This window comes from Mustela nigripes, chromosome 18, assembly GCF_022355385.1.
Source record: "Mustela nigripes isolate SB6536 chromosome 18, MUSNIG.SB6536, whole genome shotgun sequence".
Taxonomy (NCBI): Eukaryota; Metazoa; Chordata; class Mammalia; order Carnivora; family Mustelidae; genus Mustela; species Mustela nigripes.
Window position 1 is genome coordinate 7,776,599 of NC_081574.1, and position 16,953 is coordinate 7,793,551.

Here is a 16,953-nt window from a genome sequence, read left to right on the forward strand (position 1 = left end):
GGGAAGCAGGCTCCCCGCTGAGCAGAGAGTCTGATGTGGGGCTTGATCCCAGGACCCTGAGACCATGACCTGAGCCAAAGGCAGAGGCTTAACCCGTGAGCCACCTAGGTGCCCCAAATTTCTAAATAATTAGAAAATTTTTAAAAATTTTTTATTTCTTTTCAGCGTAACAGTATTCATTGTTTTTTGCACCATACCCAATGCTCCATGCAATCCATTCCCTCCCTAATACCCACCACCTGGTTCCCCCAACCTCCTACCCCCTGCCCCTTCAAACCCTCAGGTTGTTTTTCAGAGTCCATAGTCTCTCATGGTTCACCTCCCCTTCCAATTTCCCTCAACTCCCTTCTCCTCTCCATCTCCCCTTGTCCTCCATGTTATTTGTTATGCTCCACAAGTAAGTGAAACTATATGATAATTGACTCTCTCTGCTTGACTTATTTCACTCAGCCTAATCTCTTCCAGTCCCATCCATGTTGCTCAAAAGTTGGGTATTCATCCTTTCTGATGGAGGCATAATACTCCATAGTGTATATGGACCACATCTTCCTTAGCCATTCGTCTATTGAAGGGCATCTTGGTTCATTCCACAGTTTGGTGACCATGGCCATTGCTTCTATAAACATTGGGGTACAGATGGCTCTTCTTTTCACTACATCTGTGTTTTGGGGGTAAATACCCAGTAGTGCAATTGCAGCATCGTAGGGAAGCTCTATTTTTAATTTCTTGAGGAATCTCCCCACTGTTCTCCAAAGAGGCTGCACCAACTTGCATTCCCACCAACAGTGTAAGAGGGTTCCCCTTTCTCCACATCCTCTCCAACACTTGCTGTTGACTGTCTTGTTGATTTTGACCATTTTAACTGGTGTAAGGTGGTATCTCAATGTGGTTTTAATTTGAATCTCCCTGATGGCTAGTGATAATGAACATTTTTTTATGTGTCTGATAGCCATTTGTATGTCTTCATTGGAGAAGTGTCTGTTCATATCTTCTGCCCATTTTTTGATATGATTGTCTGTTTTGTGTGTGTTGAGTTTGAGGAGTTCTTTATAGATCCTGGATATCAACCTTTTGTCTGTACTGTCATTTGCAAATATCTTTTCCCATTCCGTGGGTTGCCTCTTTGTTTTCTTGACTGTTTCCTTTGCTGTGCAGAAGCTTTTGATCTTGATGAAGTCCCAAAAGTTCATCTTCGCTTTTGTTTCCTTTGCCTTTGGAGACATATCTTGAAAGAAGTTGCTGTGGCTGATATCGAAGAGGTTACTGCCGGTGTTCTCCTCTAGGATTCTGATAGATTCCTGTCTCACATTGAGGTCTTTTATCCATTTCGAGTTTATCTTTGTGTACCGTGTAAGAGAATGGTCGAGTTTCATTCTTCTACATATAGCTGTCCAGTGTTTCCCAGCACCATTTATTGAAGAGACTGTCTTTTTTCCACTGTATATTTTTTCCTGTTTTGTCGAAGATTATTTGCCTATAGAGTTGGGGGTCCATATCTGGGCTCTCTACTCTGTTTTACTGGTCTATGTACCTGTTTTTATGCCAGTACGTACCATGCTGTCTTGGTGATCACAGCTTTGTAGTAAAGCTTGAAATCAGGTAACGTGAGGCCGCCAGTTTTATTTTTGTTTTTCAACATTTCCTTAGTGATTTGGGGTCTCTTCTGTTTCTATACAAATTTTAGGATTATTTGCTCCAGCTCTCTGAAAAATACCGGTGGAATTTTGGTCAGAATGGCATTAAAAGTATACATTGCTCCAGGCAGTATAGACATTTTAACAATGTTTATTCTTCTGATCCAAGAGCATAGAATGGTCTTCCATCCTTTTGTGTCTTCTTCAGTTTCTTTCATGAGTGTTCTATAGTTCCTCGAGTACAGATCCTTTACCTCTTTGGTTAGGTTTATTCCCAGGCATCTTATGGTTTTTTGTGCTGTAGTAAATGGAATCGATTCTCTAATTTCCCTTTCTGTATTCTCATTGTTAATGTATAAGAAAGCCACTGATTTCTGTACATTGACTTTGTATCCTGCCACGTTGCTGAATTGCTGTGTGAGTTCTAGTAGTTTGGGGGTGGAGTCTTTTGGGTTTTCCATATAAAGAATCAGTCATCTGTGAAGAGAGAGAGTTTGACTTCTTCATTGTCAATTTGGATACCTTTTATTTCTCTTTGTTGTCTTATTGCTGTTGCTAGGACTTCTAATACTATGTTGAACAAGAGTGGTGAGAGTGGGCAACCTTGTCGTGTTCCTGATCTCAACGGGAAAACTGTAAGCTTTTTCCCATTGAGGACGATATTTGCTGTGGGTCTTTCATAGATAGATTTTATGAAGTTCAGGAATGTTCCCTCTATCCCTATACTTTGAAGCATTTTAATCAGGAACGGATGCTGAATTTTGTCAAATGCTTTTTCTGCATCAATTGAGAGGACCATGTGGTTCTTCTCTCTTCTCTTATTGATTTGTTCTATCACATTTATTGATTTGTGAATGTTGAACCATCCTTGTAACCCAGGGATGAATCCCACCTGGTCATGATGGATAATCTTTTTAATGTGCTGTTGGATCCTGTTTGCTAGGATCTTGTTGAGAATCTTAGCATCCATATTCATCAGTGATATTGGTCTGAAATTCTCCTTTTTAATCAGGGTAATGCTGGCTTCATATAAAGAGTCTGGAAGTTTTCCTTCTGCTTCAATTTTTTGAAACAGCCTCAGGAGAATAGGTATTATTTCTTCTTTGAAAGTTTAGTAGAATTCCCCAGGGAATCCGTCAGGTCCTGGGCTCTTGTTTTTTGGGAGGTTTTTGATCACTGCTTCAATCTCGTTACTAGATATTGGTCTATTCAGGTTGTCAGCTTCTTCCTGGTTCAATTTTGGGAGTTTATAGTTTTCTAGGAATGCATCCATTTTATCTAAGTTGCTTAGCATTAGTTAGAAATTTTAAGCCATCTGTCTGTTATTTGTTTTTGTTATTGGTTTCTAACTTAGAAACCAATAACAAATGAATATATATATATATATATATATATATATAAATGAATGAATATATATATATATTCATTCATATATATAAATGAATGAATATATATATTGGTTTCTAAGTTAGAAACCAATAACAAATGAATATATATATATATAAATGAATGAATATATATATATTCGTATATATATATATGTTTCTAAGTTAGAAACCAATATATTACAGAGAACATAAGTTGTATTATTTCATTTCTTTTAAATTTGTTAATGTTTACTTTATCATGTAAGATATGGTGAATGCTTCATGTGCACTTGAGGAAAAAAAAGGTTATTTTGGATAGAATGGTCAATAAATGTCAATTTATTGATGGATGGAGAAAAAAAACCAATAATGAGAGCTTTTAATCTATTTTCTTACTCTGTTATACTTTGTTAATTTTATAATATCTGTGTTTAAAAATCAGTAGAAGCAAGAATGGGAAGCATCATAGGAGCTCCTTTTGTGGGAGCATGTCCACATCTCTACCTTCTTTAAGCCCAATTGCCATGCTTCTTGGTTTCCTCTTTGCTTCTGCTTCACTCTTCCCTTGAACTTGATTTGTTTGCTTTTGTGGTTTTATACTGATACAAGTTTGTCCCAAGTTCTACTTTTGATCCCGCCAACAAGCTTTGATGGCTGTGTTTAGTTCTCTTGTGTTGGATTTTTTCCTGCCCCTTGTTTTGTCTTATTCATTTGTTGTTATTGTTTTCCCCAATGCAGTACAGCTAACATGTAATTCAAAATGTAAAACATTTTAAAGTAAATCTTCATTTAAGATTATTAAATTACTAATAAGTGGTCGTAATTTATCCTTGCTTTATATTTCATTATGAAAAAGCCCTAGATTTTAAATATTTTAAATATGTGGAAAATCTGCATGAGCTAAACAAAAATCACATGTGTATACTATTGAGTAGAGTATGTTCTGTGTAATCTCTGCAGTGGTCACGTACCGTATATTTGCAGATGTTCTAATACATAATATTTAAGTTATATATCAAAATCACTATTTCTATTAACAGCTACAAAACAACACTTAATCATTTCAGCAATGACAGTATTCCCTTTTTTTCCACTTAGAAATATCTTCTTTTTTTTTTGTTAAAGATTTTATTTTATTATTTGACAGACAGAGATCACAAGTAGACAGAGAGGCAGGCAGAGAGAGAAAGGGGGGAAGCAGGCTCCCTGCTGAGCAGAGACCCCGATATGGGGCTCGATCCCAGGACTCTGGGACCACGACCTGGCAGAAGGCAGAGGCTTTAATCCACTGAGCCACCCAGATGCCCCTAGAAATATCTTCTTAATGGTGAGCATTTTGCTTAGTATGGCTAAAGTAATGCTAATAAGTAATTTAAGATCTTAAGATATGCAGAAGTCAAGAGATTCATGAAGCTGCTTCATAGTTTTGTGCAGCTTCTTTCTTCTCATGTATTCTTCTAGTGTTATTTTTCTTTTGCAAATTCAGTTCTAATTAGATTAAAACTTTCTCAGTCACCTCTTCTTCCTATTCCTATGTACATTTGCCAAAATGAGATAAGAAAATTTTTTCTTTGGTGAAGGGATTCCAAATCTTAAACTGAAACACTGTAGTTTAATGTTAAATCTTTAACATTAAATCTTTAAGTTTAAATCTTCCAATTTAACAGAAGAAACATAACCAAGGAGTTCTTTTTTTAAGGGAAATAAAAAATATCAAGGATAATGGGAATTAAATCATAGTCATATAACTGAAATTGTTTTTTGATTATTAAAATTTATTGTAGAGATCATATTTTTATGTCCTAAAAAGACAGAGAGAGAGAGAACATTTCTTTTTTTCTGGGTCAAGTGCTATGAGGGCCTTTGCCTACCAGGCAATAAATAACTTCCTCAGGCAAATGTGGCTCATGGTAGAGACTCCATCAAAAACAGAAGCTTTAAATGTTCCACCAGGTATTATAAATAAGGTGACTGACATTGTTCTGGGTTTGACTTGAATGGGAATGAGCTTCACAGGGAAGCCTACTTTGTCAGTTCCAGTAATACTTGAGGAGTCATTTTGTGTATGATGTTCTTAAACTACAACACAAAAAATACCTAAAATATTTTAGTTAAACTCCTGTTTTAATGTCCCTTTGCTGACTTGAGAACCATTCCATTAAAATGTACATAAAACACAATTCGCAATGATAAAATCACCGGAACTAGTACACCTAAAATTCAGTATCAAGCTCCTGTACTTTTGTTTTAATTGAGTGGAAACTTGTATTCTTTCAACTATTGGAGGCTGAATTAGGGATGCAAATGAAAGAAAACAATAAGAAAAAGGTTTTTTTGTTGTTGTATTTTGGTAGCATTTAGGGAGATTGATTGGGGGACAGTAAAGAAGAATCGCACATTTTCTTCCAGGTAACCTGTTCATGCTAAATGTCTCTTGAGCTCTTATGGGAGAATAGTATCACCTTTTTTATTTGTAAGTCAGTTGAGACAACTAGGTTGAAATGGTTTACTAGAAGAAGTTGCACAGTGAATGTATAGGAAATATAGAGCTGGTTAGTGATAAGTGCCTTATTACAGAGTCCCAGGACATCTGAAAGTAAAGAGTAGGATGATCTTATTTAAAACTCTGAGAACATTACATGAGAACTAGATTCCTTGATTCAACCAAGAATCTCTACAAAGATACTACAATTAGTATAACAGGAGGGAAAAGGATGATTTAAATTAATTGGTATTGAAAAGGACGGGTGTTTTAAATGGCAAATGATTTACACTACTTGGTTCACTTGTGATGTATTGCACATAACTAGATTTTTTTTCTCTAGAGCTGAAAAGAAAAGAAAAATTTTAAGTGGTGAGAAGTCTTGAGGTCTTAAGAAGGAAGAAAATATAAGGTATATGCTGAACCTTATGTTCTAAGGCATAGTTGAACATTTTCAAACAAAAATTTAATTGACTATAATTTTCCACATTTAAAAAAGCTCCTATTTAAAACATTTTTTTAAAGGTTTTGTTCATTTATTTGTCAGAGAGAGAGAGAGAGAGCAAGCACAAGCAGGGGAGAGGTAGGCAGAGGGAGTAGCCAGCTCTTCACTGAGTAAGGAGCCTGATGTAGGACTCGATCCCAGGAGCCTGGGATCATGACCTGATCATAAGGCAGATTTAATCCACTGAGCCACCCAGGCATCCTGGAAAGTTCCCATGTTAGTGATCTAATAAATTCAGCAACTTTCTAAGTATATTTGTGTAGGCATTTATCCTGTTTGCATTTCATTTTGATATAGGAAGCTCTCTTTCTGCAAATGATAATCTTTTGGAGTATGTAAAATGTATCAAGTTCTCTCCTCTGCCCCAAAGAAGAATGTGCCACCAAAATATTTCTAGTTCCTAAGGACTAAGAGATGAAAGAAATCAGAGTTAGCATAAGTGCCGCATACCTCTGCTTCTGGTAGTAGTCCCAGTACGCCATGTTCATGTTCTGGTCTCCCTCCTCTTGCTCATTATACCAAACTGCTTGAGAATTTTTAAATCAAAAACACATTTTTTCATTCCTTGAATAGAGGTAGTTTAAATGCTAATGTCTCAGAGAAAAGTAACAAATAGTGAATTAAACTTAAGCTGAGCTGTAATATTTGATATTAGAGGTTAGTGTTTCCTATTCTTAGCCCATGGGGTATTGTGGAAGTCAGGATCCCTAAGACTCACCTTTTATCAGGGTTTAACTCTTTGACAACACATTCATAGGAGTGACAGAAATTTAGAAATAATGAAATTTGGAGATTGGTGGCTAGCAGCATGAGCCAAGCTCAGAGTTCAGGGTTTCAGACAAATACTGTGCAAGGATACCCAGGATACCAAGTCAAACTGGGAATTCCTACTCCCTTCTCATTCTTTAAGACATGTGTGCCTGCATGTGCTGTACCTGTCGTGGGTGCCAGTGAAGGAGCTGAGATTGAGACAGAATACTGTCTCCCACTCTGCAAGCCACCACTTTGGAAAATTTGACTCAGGTAGGATTAACAGAAACAGGAATCATAAAGTATCCACAGTTTTTGTTACCGATTCATCAGTCAGGAAGTAGGAAAAGCCATGCTGGAGCCTGTTTCCTAATTTCCAGATAAAATAATCATGATAGCAGTGTAAGTCTGATTTTCTGTATTTGAGACTCTAAGGTCCAAGGGAAAGCAAATGTGATAATGTCAAAGCAGTGTTCACTTGAATGGATTCCCCTTATATATAGTGAAACTGTGGTGGTTCTTAAAAGAACAAGTGAGGAGGAAGATATAAACATTACTCCTTGCCCAATGGAATGAGGAAAAATGTTCTATCATGAATAAGATTAGGGAAAAATTACCTAAACATGTTTCCTTCCTGGAGGCCTTTGCTAGACAACATTGTGAATCTCCATGAGGGGGGTATACTTGGGGATCATGTTCAAACCTATTTGGGACAAGAAGCCCTTCACTGAGCAGCATCTCTTGAAAGTAGTAGATTAAGGGATGCATTTGGGGGAACACTGATCCCGAATGGAGAAGTAACCTCAGTGATGGAAAAGATGCAGAATGTGTGAGTTATCGATTCTTCTTCCTCTAAAATTTGTCTTCTTCAAGAAGCAAACACTAAAGGGGGGCTCTTGTAATATCAGCTCAAGAGATGAGAGTGGCATGAACTGTTAAGGCCACTGCATTGGACAACTTTAGGACAAAATTCTCATTGCATTCCCAGTGAATGGTAACCCCCAGGAGTTGGAGAACGTGGAGGAACTGAGGGCAACAGACGATATAGTGAGAAGTTGTTGGATTTAAGATCTATTTTAAAAACTAAACCAACAGAATTTATTTTAACTTGCATTTTGAATGGACACAGAGAGAAAAATAGAAAATGAGTAGAAAAATAATATATTTAAACCTAATCACATTAATATAAACACTACAGATAATTGGTTTAAATACTGTATATCAAAGCCAGACTTTTTCAGATTGGATAAAAAAGCTATACCTATTATTCATAATATTCCCTTACTATCCATATATTATATTATATGTGGACTCTGTAGTGATGTCATTTCTCTCATTTCTGATATTTGTAATTTTGTATCTTGCTTTCTTTTTCCCGATCAGTCCGAGTAGAATTTTATCAATGGTATTGATCTTCTCAAAGGACTTTTAGTTCCACTGATTTTCTGTTTTCTGGGGAAACTGAAGAATATACTGGATTTCACTTTTGTGATAAGGTTGCATTATATAACAAAAACGAAGGAGTCTTGCAGATGCAGTTAGTCTCAAGTCAAGTGACTTTGATGTGATCATAGGGCAGTTACCCTGAGTGGGCCTGACCTAATCAGGTGAGCCTTTAAAAGGGACTGTGCCCAGCATCTGTCTGAGATCAAAGCATGGGGAGGATTTTACTGCTGGCCTTGAGAAGGTAGGCTGCTATGTTATGAGGGTTTCTGTGGAGCAGGCTGTGTTAACAAATCCCTAGTGACATTCTCTAGGAGCTGAGAAGTTCTTGGCTGAAAGCAAGCAAGAAAATCTGTCCTCAGTCCCACAGATGCAAGAAATGGAATGTTTGAACAATCATTAGGCTAATATACTGGTGGAGGAAAGGTGACATGGGGTACAGCACATTTGATACATACATGATCCAAAGATTCCCTTCCAAAGTGTTTACTCTAGAGAAAGCAAAGCAGATATTTCTGCAAAGAATGCATATTGCTACTGAAGATGCTATGTGCTTAGCAACTTCATTGTAATAATCAAAAACTGTGTATGACCCGGATATCCCTCAACATGTGATTAAACCCACAGTTAAACCAGAACACAACAGACTAATTTTTATCAGTGAAATGGAATGAATTACTGATATACATTTTAACAAATAAATCTCAAAATAATTATAATGAGTGAAAAATTCAGCCCTCCCCCAAAGTACATATTTTGTTATTCAACTAATAGAAAAATCCTGGGAAATTCAAGTTAAAGTGTAGTGACAAAAAGCAGATTGGTGGTTGTCTGTGAACTAGGGAGGGGTGGTGGCAGAGCAGAGAGGACAAGAGGGGGAGCTGGTAGGCACAGGAAGCTTTGGGGAGTAACAGAATGAAGAAAACAATGTTCTTTTCTTTAATTTTGGTGATGGCTTTATAGACATATATCTTGAAATGTATCAAATTGTTTACTTGAATGGGTACCATTTATTTTAGTTCAGTTTTAACTTTATACGTATAAAGAATAATGCATTTTTGTTTCAATCCCTGAGTTTTCTACTTCTTTGTCTCCTGAATCGACTCTTGAACTCTTCAAGTAAGATAGTTTGATCTATACCACAATTTGGCTTTGTCTTGTTAATTGGTGAAAACCTACCACTTGCCTTAGGCTAGAGCTTGACATTTGGAACTGATAAGCTGAAGGCCTAAATAAGTCTGTTTTTTATGTTGAGCTGAACTTCTGTGTGGTCTTGATTGTGAGATCCCAGTAGGTTGACTTTAAATGGAATCTCGGGGAAAAAGCAAAAGGCACATGATGCAGATTTATCATTAATATCTGACTACACAGTTTCAGATTCTAAATGTAGCCTGTTTGTGGTATGTTTCATATATTGGGATTTTACCTGTGAAGGGAAGAATACCTACATGTTATCAGAAGAGTAAAATCCATGATTCTATGTTTATGGAAGCTATTTGTTTTATGTATAAAATTAATTATTAAGAACTTTCAAGGAGTCAAATAGTGAAATACACTGGCAGTTAACAGATAGATAATGAAGGAGAATTATAGGTGGATGTTGAGCTTTTGTGGTCATGAAATCCAATATAATTTCTCCTCTGCAACATTACTGTATCCCAGATTTATTGGTAATTTTCCCCCAAGTGATTGTGTGATATAGGAAATTCAAGAAGAGCTTAAGGAAAAATCAACAATCTAAATTTACTGCTGAAAATACTTAAAAAATATTTTCTTCAAGCAGAGCAGAAAGCTTCAGTGTATGGGGTTGCTGTGGAACAATTGTGACTTTATCATCCACCCAATGTTCTACCTGCAGAATTAGAGCAGAAAGAAGTCTACATATACTGGTCTCGTATTTTTGTAGTAAGGAAGGGAAATATAACGTGTTTATGGAACCATTACCAAGAAATCTGTGCTTGAAGATGTATGACCCTTAGGCAGTTACTGGCTCACCTTCTACAACTGCAATATGAAAAGAATAACATCTAATGAAACGTATGGGCTGATACTGTCTTAGCTTTAACCTTGGTTCGCCCTTGACTTCATTGTCTGGAACCTAGTCATTTCAAAACCATTGATCAACAATGTAGCTTCTTTTTAAAATGAAGTCTGCAATACGGGGACAAAAAAGTTTTTGTTCTCTCTTCCATAGCTCTGTTTACTTATCAAAACTCACTTCAGGACCCTCACCTTATTACGTCCCCCAGTCGTAAACTATATATGTTGAATATACCCTCTCTCAATCAGATCCTTGCATCGAAAGTTCCTCCTTATACTCCTTGATCCTCAATCCCTAAAAGAGAACATCTCTGTTCTCTTTTGGGACATAGACTGGACTCTGTAGTTGATGCTCTTCCTCACAGCAGTAGTGAATGCTTTGCTGCGCATTGCTTTGCCGAACCATAGGTTATTTCTGACTTGCATAATTCCACCCAGAAGCCAATGCAGGCGAGGGCAGTAAGAGGTTTTCAAAGATGGGAAGACAGATTTTTTGTTTGTTTGTTTAAGTTAAGATAAAATATATGGATGTACCTTCATGAGCCATCACGTTTTCATGCTATGGAAAACAGGATTTAGAATCAGAGAACCCAAGTGTGAATTCCTGAATCTTGAGAGTTTACACACAGAAATATTAATCTCTACTTCATGAGCTGACTTTGAAAATATGGGAATAGTAACACCAAATTCATAGACTTGGTGCCGGGATTAAGTGAAATAACACAAGGAATATGGTTGTAAAAACATTTTATTTTCTTTCTTTCCCTTCCTTTTACCTCTCTAGATTTTATTTTACTTATCTGTAAAATCATGAAGTCAAATGAGATTATCTCTAAGCCCTGAAATATTCTGGTTCTGTACTTACATTCCGAAAGAGTTCTCCCTTCCCTGAACTTTCAGTAAAGCAATTTAAATAATCCTGGCATTTAAATACCTGTGTCCTGAGGTCATTTTCTACTAGTGTCATGTGAGTCTCATATCTTTCTCAAAAAGTAGGCACTAGATTGCGGACTTCTCCTGTATAGTTTACCATGCTAAATAGTGCCGCGCATACACTAGTCAATGCATACTTACTGGCTTATTTAGTATTATAAACCCATACACCATGAATCAACGTCTACTGAAAGGTCCAAATGCTTTGAAGAGTTGTTAGTTCTATGTAAGTGAAAGATTAATTTCTTTCTATTCCAGACATTCTTGAACATGTTCCTTGGGTCATTGAGCATACTTAATGTGTTCATCTAACAGCGTAGGGAGGGCACTTCTTTTCAAGGTCTTAGTGATAGATTTTAACGAAGAGTCTAATGGGGGAATCTCGCGGGCTGAGCCTCAAGCAGGAGATAATAGAATGCGGCTGAATTCATTAACGCATAGTTTCCAAGGCTTCGAACCTCCTGGCTTAAATGATGTTATATCATTTTGTTCTTACTCCAGCTCCGTTAGAAATTTCTCATTCTGAAAGTGACGAAGATTGGTATTTTTGATAAATTGTATATTATCTTCTTTTTCCTAACTGCCTTTCTTCCTAGGCTCAAAAACATGAAAATATAAGAGGGAAAGGATCAGGCTTGCTAATATAGAGATATATAGAATTTCTTTTAATGAGTTAAACCTGAAGGATGAGGCTCGTGAGAGAGTGGTAGACTCCAGATTTCTTACCTTTACATTTTTGTACAGATACTTCCCACTCTCTCTTTCATGCTTTTACATCATGTGTGATATCTAAATGGGATAATGGATCTTACTATATAACAACTAAAATTTGTCAAAAATATTATTTCAAAATAAAAACCCTCCAATTTTTAATATTTTGTTTACAAAATTATTGCACAATTATAGAGCTGGTGTAAAGTTATTCTATATTCCTGAGAATACCTTTCTTTGATGTGAAATAACAATGAATGTTATCTTAAATTGAGCATCCCCATTGATACTGAAAATATTTTTCGTTCCCTGGTGTTTACAACTCTGCAGTTCAAGAGTCTGATCCAGAAGTTATGAAAATGTTCTTCTAAACAAAAAGAAATAGAGGTAGTGTGGTAGCCACAGAGGACAACTGAAGCAGATCTGGAGGTTAGCACAGATTCCTGGAAGATGTAAACTGGGAATCCGAATGAATCCTAGGAAGTGCGAGGGTGTTAGAGAGGAAGATTTCCATCTAAGGCTGAATTGCACATATGAAGGCCTGGAAGGAAAGCGAGCATGACATGGGTGTGTAGCTAAATGAAGTGTAGAGAAGTTCTAGTAGCAGGTGTCAATGGGAAAGAAAAACGGGAATCAGCTTGGAGCAGTTGGCAGGGAACAGATTACACAAAGTCACCAGCTTTATTAAGAAATAAATTAGGAGTCATTGAAGTCTTTGAGCTGTGCAGAGAGATAATGCCACATGATGAAGCTTATTTTGTATGGTTGGTGGAGAATGGGCTGGAGGTGAGCAGACTAGGACAGGTTTCTAATTTAGAGATGATGGCAGTAATGTGGGAGAAAGCTGATGAAGGCGTATTCTAGTGTCAGTGAGGCCAGAGAAAGTGTCTAGATTCCTGAGAGTTAGCAGTGGTAGAATGACAAGAGTAGATGAAGTTCATATGAAGTGGGAGGGAGATAAAGGAATGAAAAATGAGGCCAAATTTCCGGCATGAGTCACTGAGTGCAGGATGCTGTCTTTCACTGAGATGATAAGCACCCTAGGAGGTTTGGGGACAAGACAGGATCTCATGTTGAGACAGGTTGCACTTGAACTGCATCAGGCTGAGGCAGTGAAATGGGGATTTTAAGTAAGCAGTCAGCTACGTGTGCGAGGAGACCCGGTGGCGGGACGAGAAGGGGGGTACAGCAGAATAGTGGAAGACACCAGCATCGAAGGGATACGTGAGGATAAGGAAGGCTGTTCTGGGAAAGGACTCAGATCGAAGGTGGAAGGGAGATATGAGGAACTGCATGGAATTCTCTTGCTGGTTTAGACGAGGACCTGGAACCGTGCCTGGTGACAGAGGAAGGACAGAGGGGTGGGAACAGAAGACAGAACAAAGGGGACAAGACACTGGCAGTTTCTAATTTCTCCATAAATTAGGAAGAAAAATTATTGACTGATAGAGTTGATAAAACGGCGGTTTAAAATAGCCCCTCTGAAAAGAACACAAAAATTTTAAAAATATAGTAAAATAAAATAGCCTCCTGGAGACCCGGAACACGAGCCAGAAGAGAAAGGATCAGGATTGCTAGGCAATACCCATGGGACTTTAGACTGTTGTCCCAATCTGAGGTGACTTCTTTTTATTTATTAATTATTATCTGTATAGTGTAATTCCTTCAGCAGACCAGAAATATTACTTTGCAGCTTTCTTCCCCAGGTACAAAAAAGGTAAATTACTGTGGCTTAAAGTAATAGTAATTTAGGGGCATCTGGGCGGCTCAGTCCATTAAGCATCCGGCTCTTGATTTCAGCTCAGGTCATGACCTCAGAGTCCTGAGCTGGAGCTCAGCCTTGGGCTTCCTGCTGGGTGTGGGGCTCCGTCCCTCTCCCTCTGCCCCTCCGTCCACTCACACATATGTGCTCCCACACATACCTGCTCTCTAAATAAATAAATCTTTTTTTTTTTTTTTTTAAGAAAGAAATAGTAACTTACTTTTCCTCAGCTCAGAGTTCAGTGGTGGCTGCAGGGGTAGGTTCAGCTTCCCTCTGCGGTCAGCAATGGTGTCGTGATTTCTTTGGCCTTTTGCTCCTGATTAAGGATGGCTGCTAGGCATCATGCTTTGAATTTAAAGGTGGCACACAGAATGGAAGTGTAGACAATTTGTATTTTTTTTTTTTAATCAGAAAAGCAAAAGCTTTTACAGAAACTTCCTCTTAGCTGTCACTGGGCAGAGTTGTGCTGAATAAAACTTACAAAGTCAAGAGAACGTAGGGACATGAGGATTAACGTCTCTACAAGAAGGGCAGGGTAGGGGAGAGAGAGTTGCAAATGTGTGTTGTATGAGCCCAGCCCTTGGTGACATCCACACCAGGTGAAAGTGTGGGGAAAGCAGAGAAACGGGTAGATTCAAGTTGGGGCTTTTCAGGTAGACCCCATCAAAGACAAATAGAGAAAAAACATGAAGGACTAAGTCAAGAGAATGCTTGGATTGATGAGTCCTGGAAGTTAAAGTGAGGACTGGAAGGGGATTCATGCTAGGTGAACAGTAAATCACCTGGTTGCCTTTAAAAGCACCAAGAGCAGTAGTAGTGAGAGCATCTGAGTGAGAGTTGGATGGGCTAGAAGCGTGGTCAGTGAGTAGGAGTCTCAATTCATGAGCTCGGATGTTGGAGCTGGAATAGCAAGGTCAGTGATAAAGCAGAAGTTATCTTTTTTTTTAAAGATTTTATTTGTTTATTTGACAGACAGAGATCAAAAGTAGGCAGAGAGGCAGGCAGAGAGAGAGGAGGAAGCAAGAGAGCCCGATGCGGGGCTCGATCCCAGGACCCTGAGATCATGACCTGAGCTGAAGGCAGAGGCTTAACCCACTGAGCCACCCAGGCGCCCCAAGCAGAAATTAATCTTAATATGGAAATCAGGAAGAAGCCACTGTAAACTGAATGGGTAAATAAGGTGGGATAAAAAAAAAAAAAACCACTGTGAAAAGTTGTCTGTGAGCAGACTATTCTGATGGCAGTGGTGCTGTTTTATAAGTAACACAAAAGCAAGTATGGAAACACAAGTTATAACATTTTCCTCATATGCTTTCCTCCAAGTCTCCTCTGAAATTATAAAATATTGAACTAGTGCCAGTAAGATTCAGTTTTGTTTTAAAATGTATATGGTTTAGGGGCTCCTGGGTGGCTCAGTCAGTTAAGCATCTGCCTTAGGCTCAGGTCATGATCTTGGGGTCCTGGGACAGAGCCCCATATTAGGCTCCCTGATCAGTAGAATGTTTGCTTCTCCCTCTCTGCCACTCCCACCACTCATGCTTGCTCGCTCTCTCTCAGATAAGTAAAACCTTAAAAAAATGAATATGTATGGTTTTTCTGCTATCACAAAGTTTACCTTTAAGTCATACCGGTTAAATGCTAGCCCCGTTGGTCCCAGATGGAAGTGGATGATTGGTGCATCTTACGTGCACCATCCTGAAGTCACGCTGTCAGTGAGCCTTGTGCCCAATAGCTGAGCTCCAGCATGTTGTGATGAATTAAGACTAAGCCCATGTAGAAGTTCAGGGATTTAGTTTGTCTTCAATTAAGTGGGCCTCCTGGTGAAGAAACCACATTTGTTTTCACAAACATCATTTTGAAAGGGATTCCATGGGAAGATGCCAGATCACTTTTTACAAATCTTCAAACATTGTCCAAAAAACTGGTGCCTCATATAAAGTCAATAGTGCTTGTAATTATAGAAGAATTGGTGGAGGCCTGTCTGAAGCAAAAAAAGAAAAAAAAAAGAAAAGAAAAAAAAGAAAAAAGAAAAAAAGAAGAAGAAAGAAAGGAAAGAAAAAGCTGAAATTGGTTTGCATTTGCAATCATCCTGGGTAGACTCATTCAGTAGATTAGAGAAAGATCCTAATTCCCTGAGATTTTGAAATCACTGTTTACTGTCAGTTTTAATAGGGAAACAAATTCAGTGCCCTTAATGGTGCCAAATCTGTATATTTAAAATAAATAACAAATTCCCACCTTCCTTGGCCAAAAAGAAGAGAGTTTATCAGGGAAAAACAAAACAATAACAAACAACCTTCACTCAGACTCCGTTTTCCAGGACAGAAATTGCATTAGCTCACCCACCTTCTGTGGCGCGGAGCGTAAACTAATTGTTTCTTTGGCACGTCTTTGCCCAGATTTTATAAAGTTGATGAATGGAGGCGGAGGTAAAGCCAAGCTGCTCAGCCCTGGAAGCTCAAGTTTTTAAAAAGGTTGTTTGAAAGACTATTTTTATTAGCTAAAAGCGAAAGCCCTTTTCACAGGGAGATCTAATTTCTTTTCATCTCTCTTGTTTGGTCCCTCTGCAGGAGTTTTTCTAGAATTACTGATTGTCAGTTCAGGTTGTTTGTCTTATGCTCTTTTTCCGCGGTCTCTACTTTGATTTTTCCATCTCAATAATTGGATCTTCAACTACAGTAAATCCATTTTAATCAAAGTTCTTTTTTTTTTTTTCCTAAGTTTTCAACAACAACCGTGTTTAAAAAAAAAAAAAAAAAAGAATTGGCGAACCATGTAACTTTAGAAGTAGCACTTTTTAGATAATAAGCTAAGAAAAGAGATAATAAGTTAACTTCTGAGTATAAATGAGGCTCCTTTTATCCACTGTTGTCTAGTAGGCAGTCATGACTGAGAAATCTGGCTGCCCCTGTCCCCTCAGAGCTCTGGGACACCCCTGCCCCTCCTCCACAGTCATCCCAGGAATCTCTACTTCCAGCTTCCCCTCCATTTTTAGTTTATGTCTGCGCACCCAGATTCTTGCCTCTGCTCCCACTGAACCCCAACTAGGTGGACGGCACAGCAGAAGAATGCTTCCTTCACCTCCTTTTTCTGTGTGTACAACTGGGGACTCATCCTTGTATCTATTGCACGCTTTCCCCCCCGAGTTTAATGTATCAGAGAAATTTCCATCAGAAAGTTCCATTTCTGTCTCCGATAAAGCCTTCCCCAATTGAAGGGAAGAAAGTCATAGTTCAAAAACATTAAAAGATGTACAGCATGTGCCTGCAGTTCCAACACAGCAGATTGAGAAGTGGGAGTGCCAGCCATCCATTTGGAAATTTTTC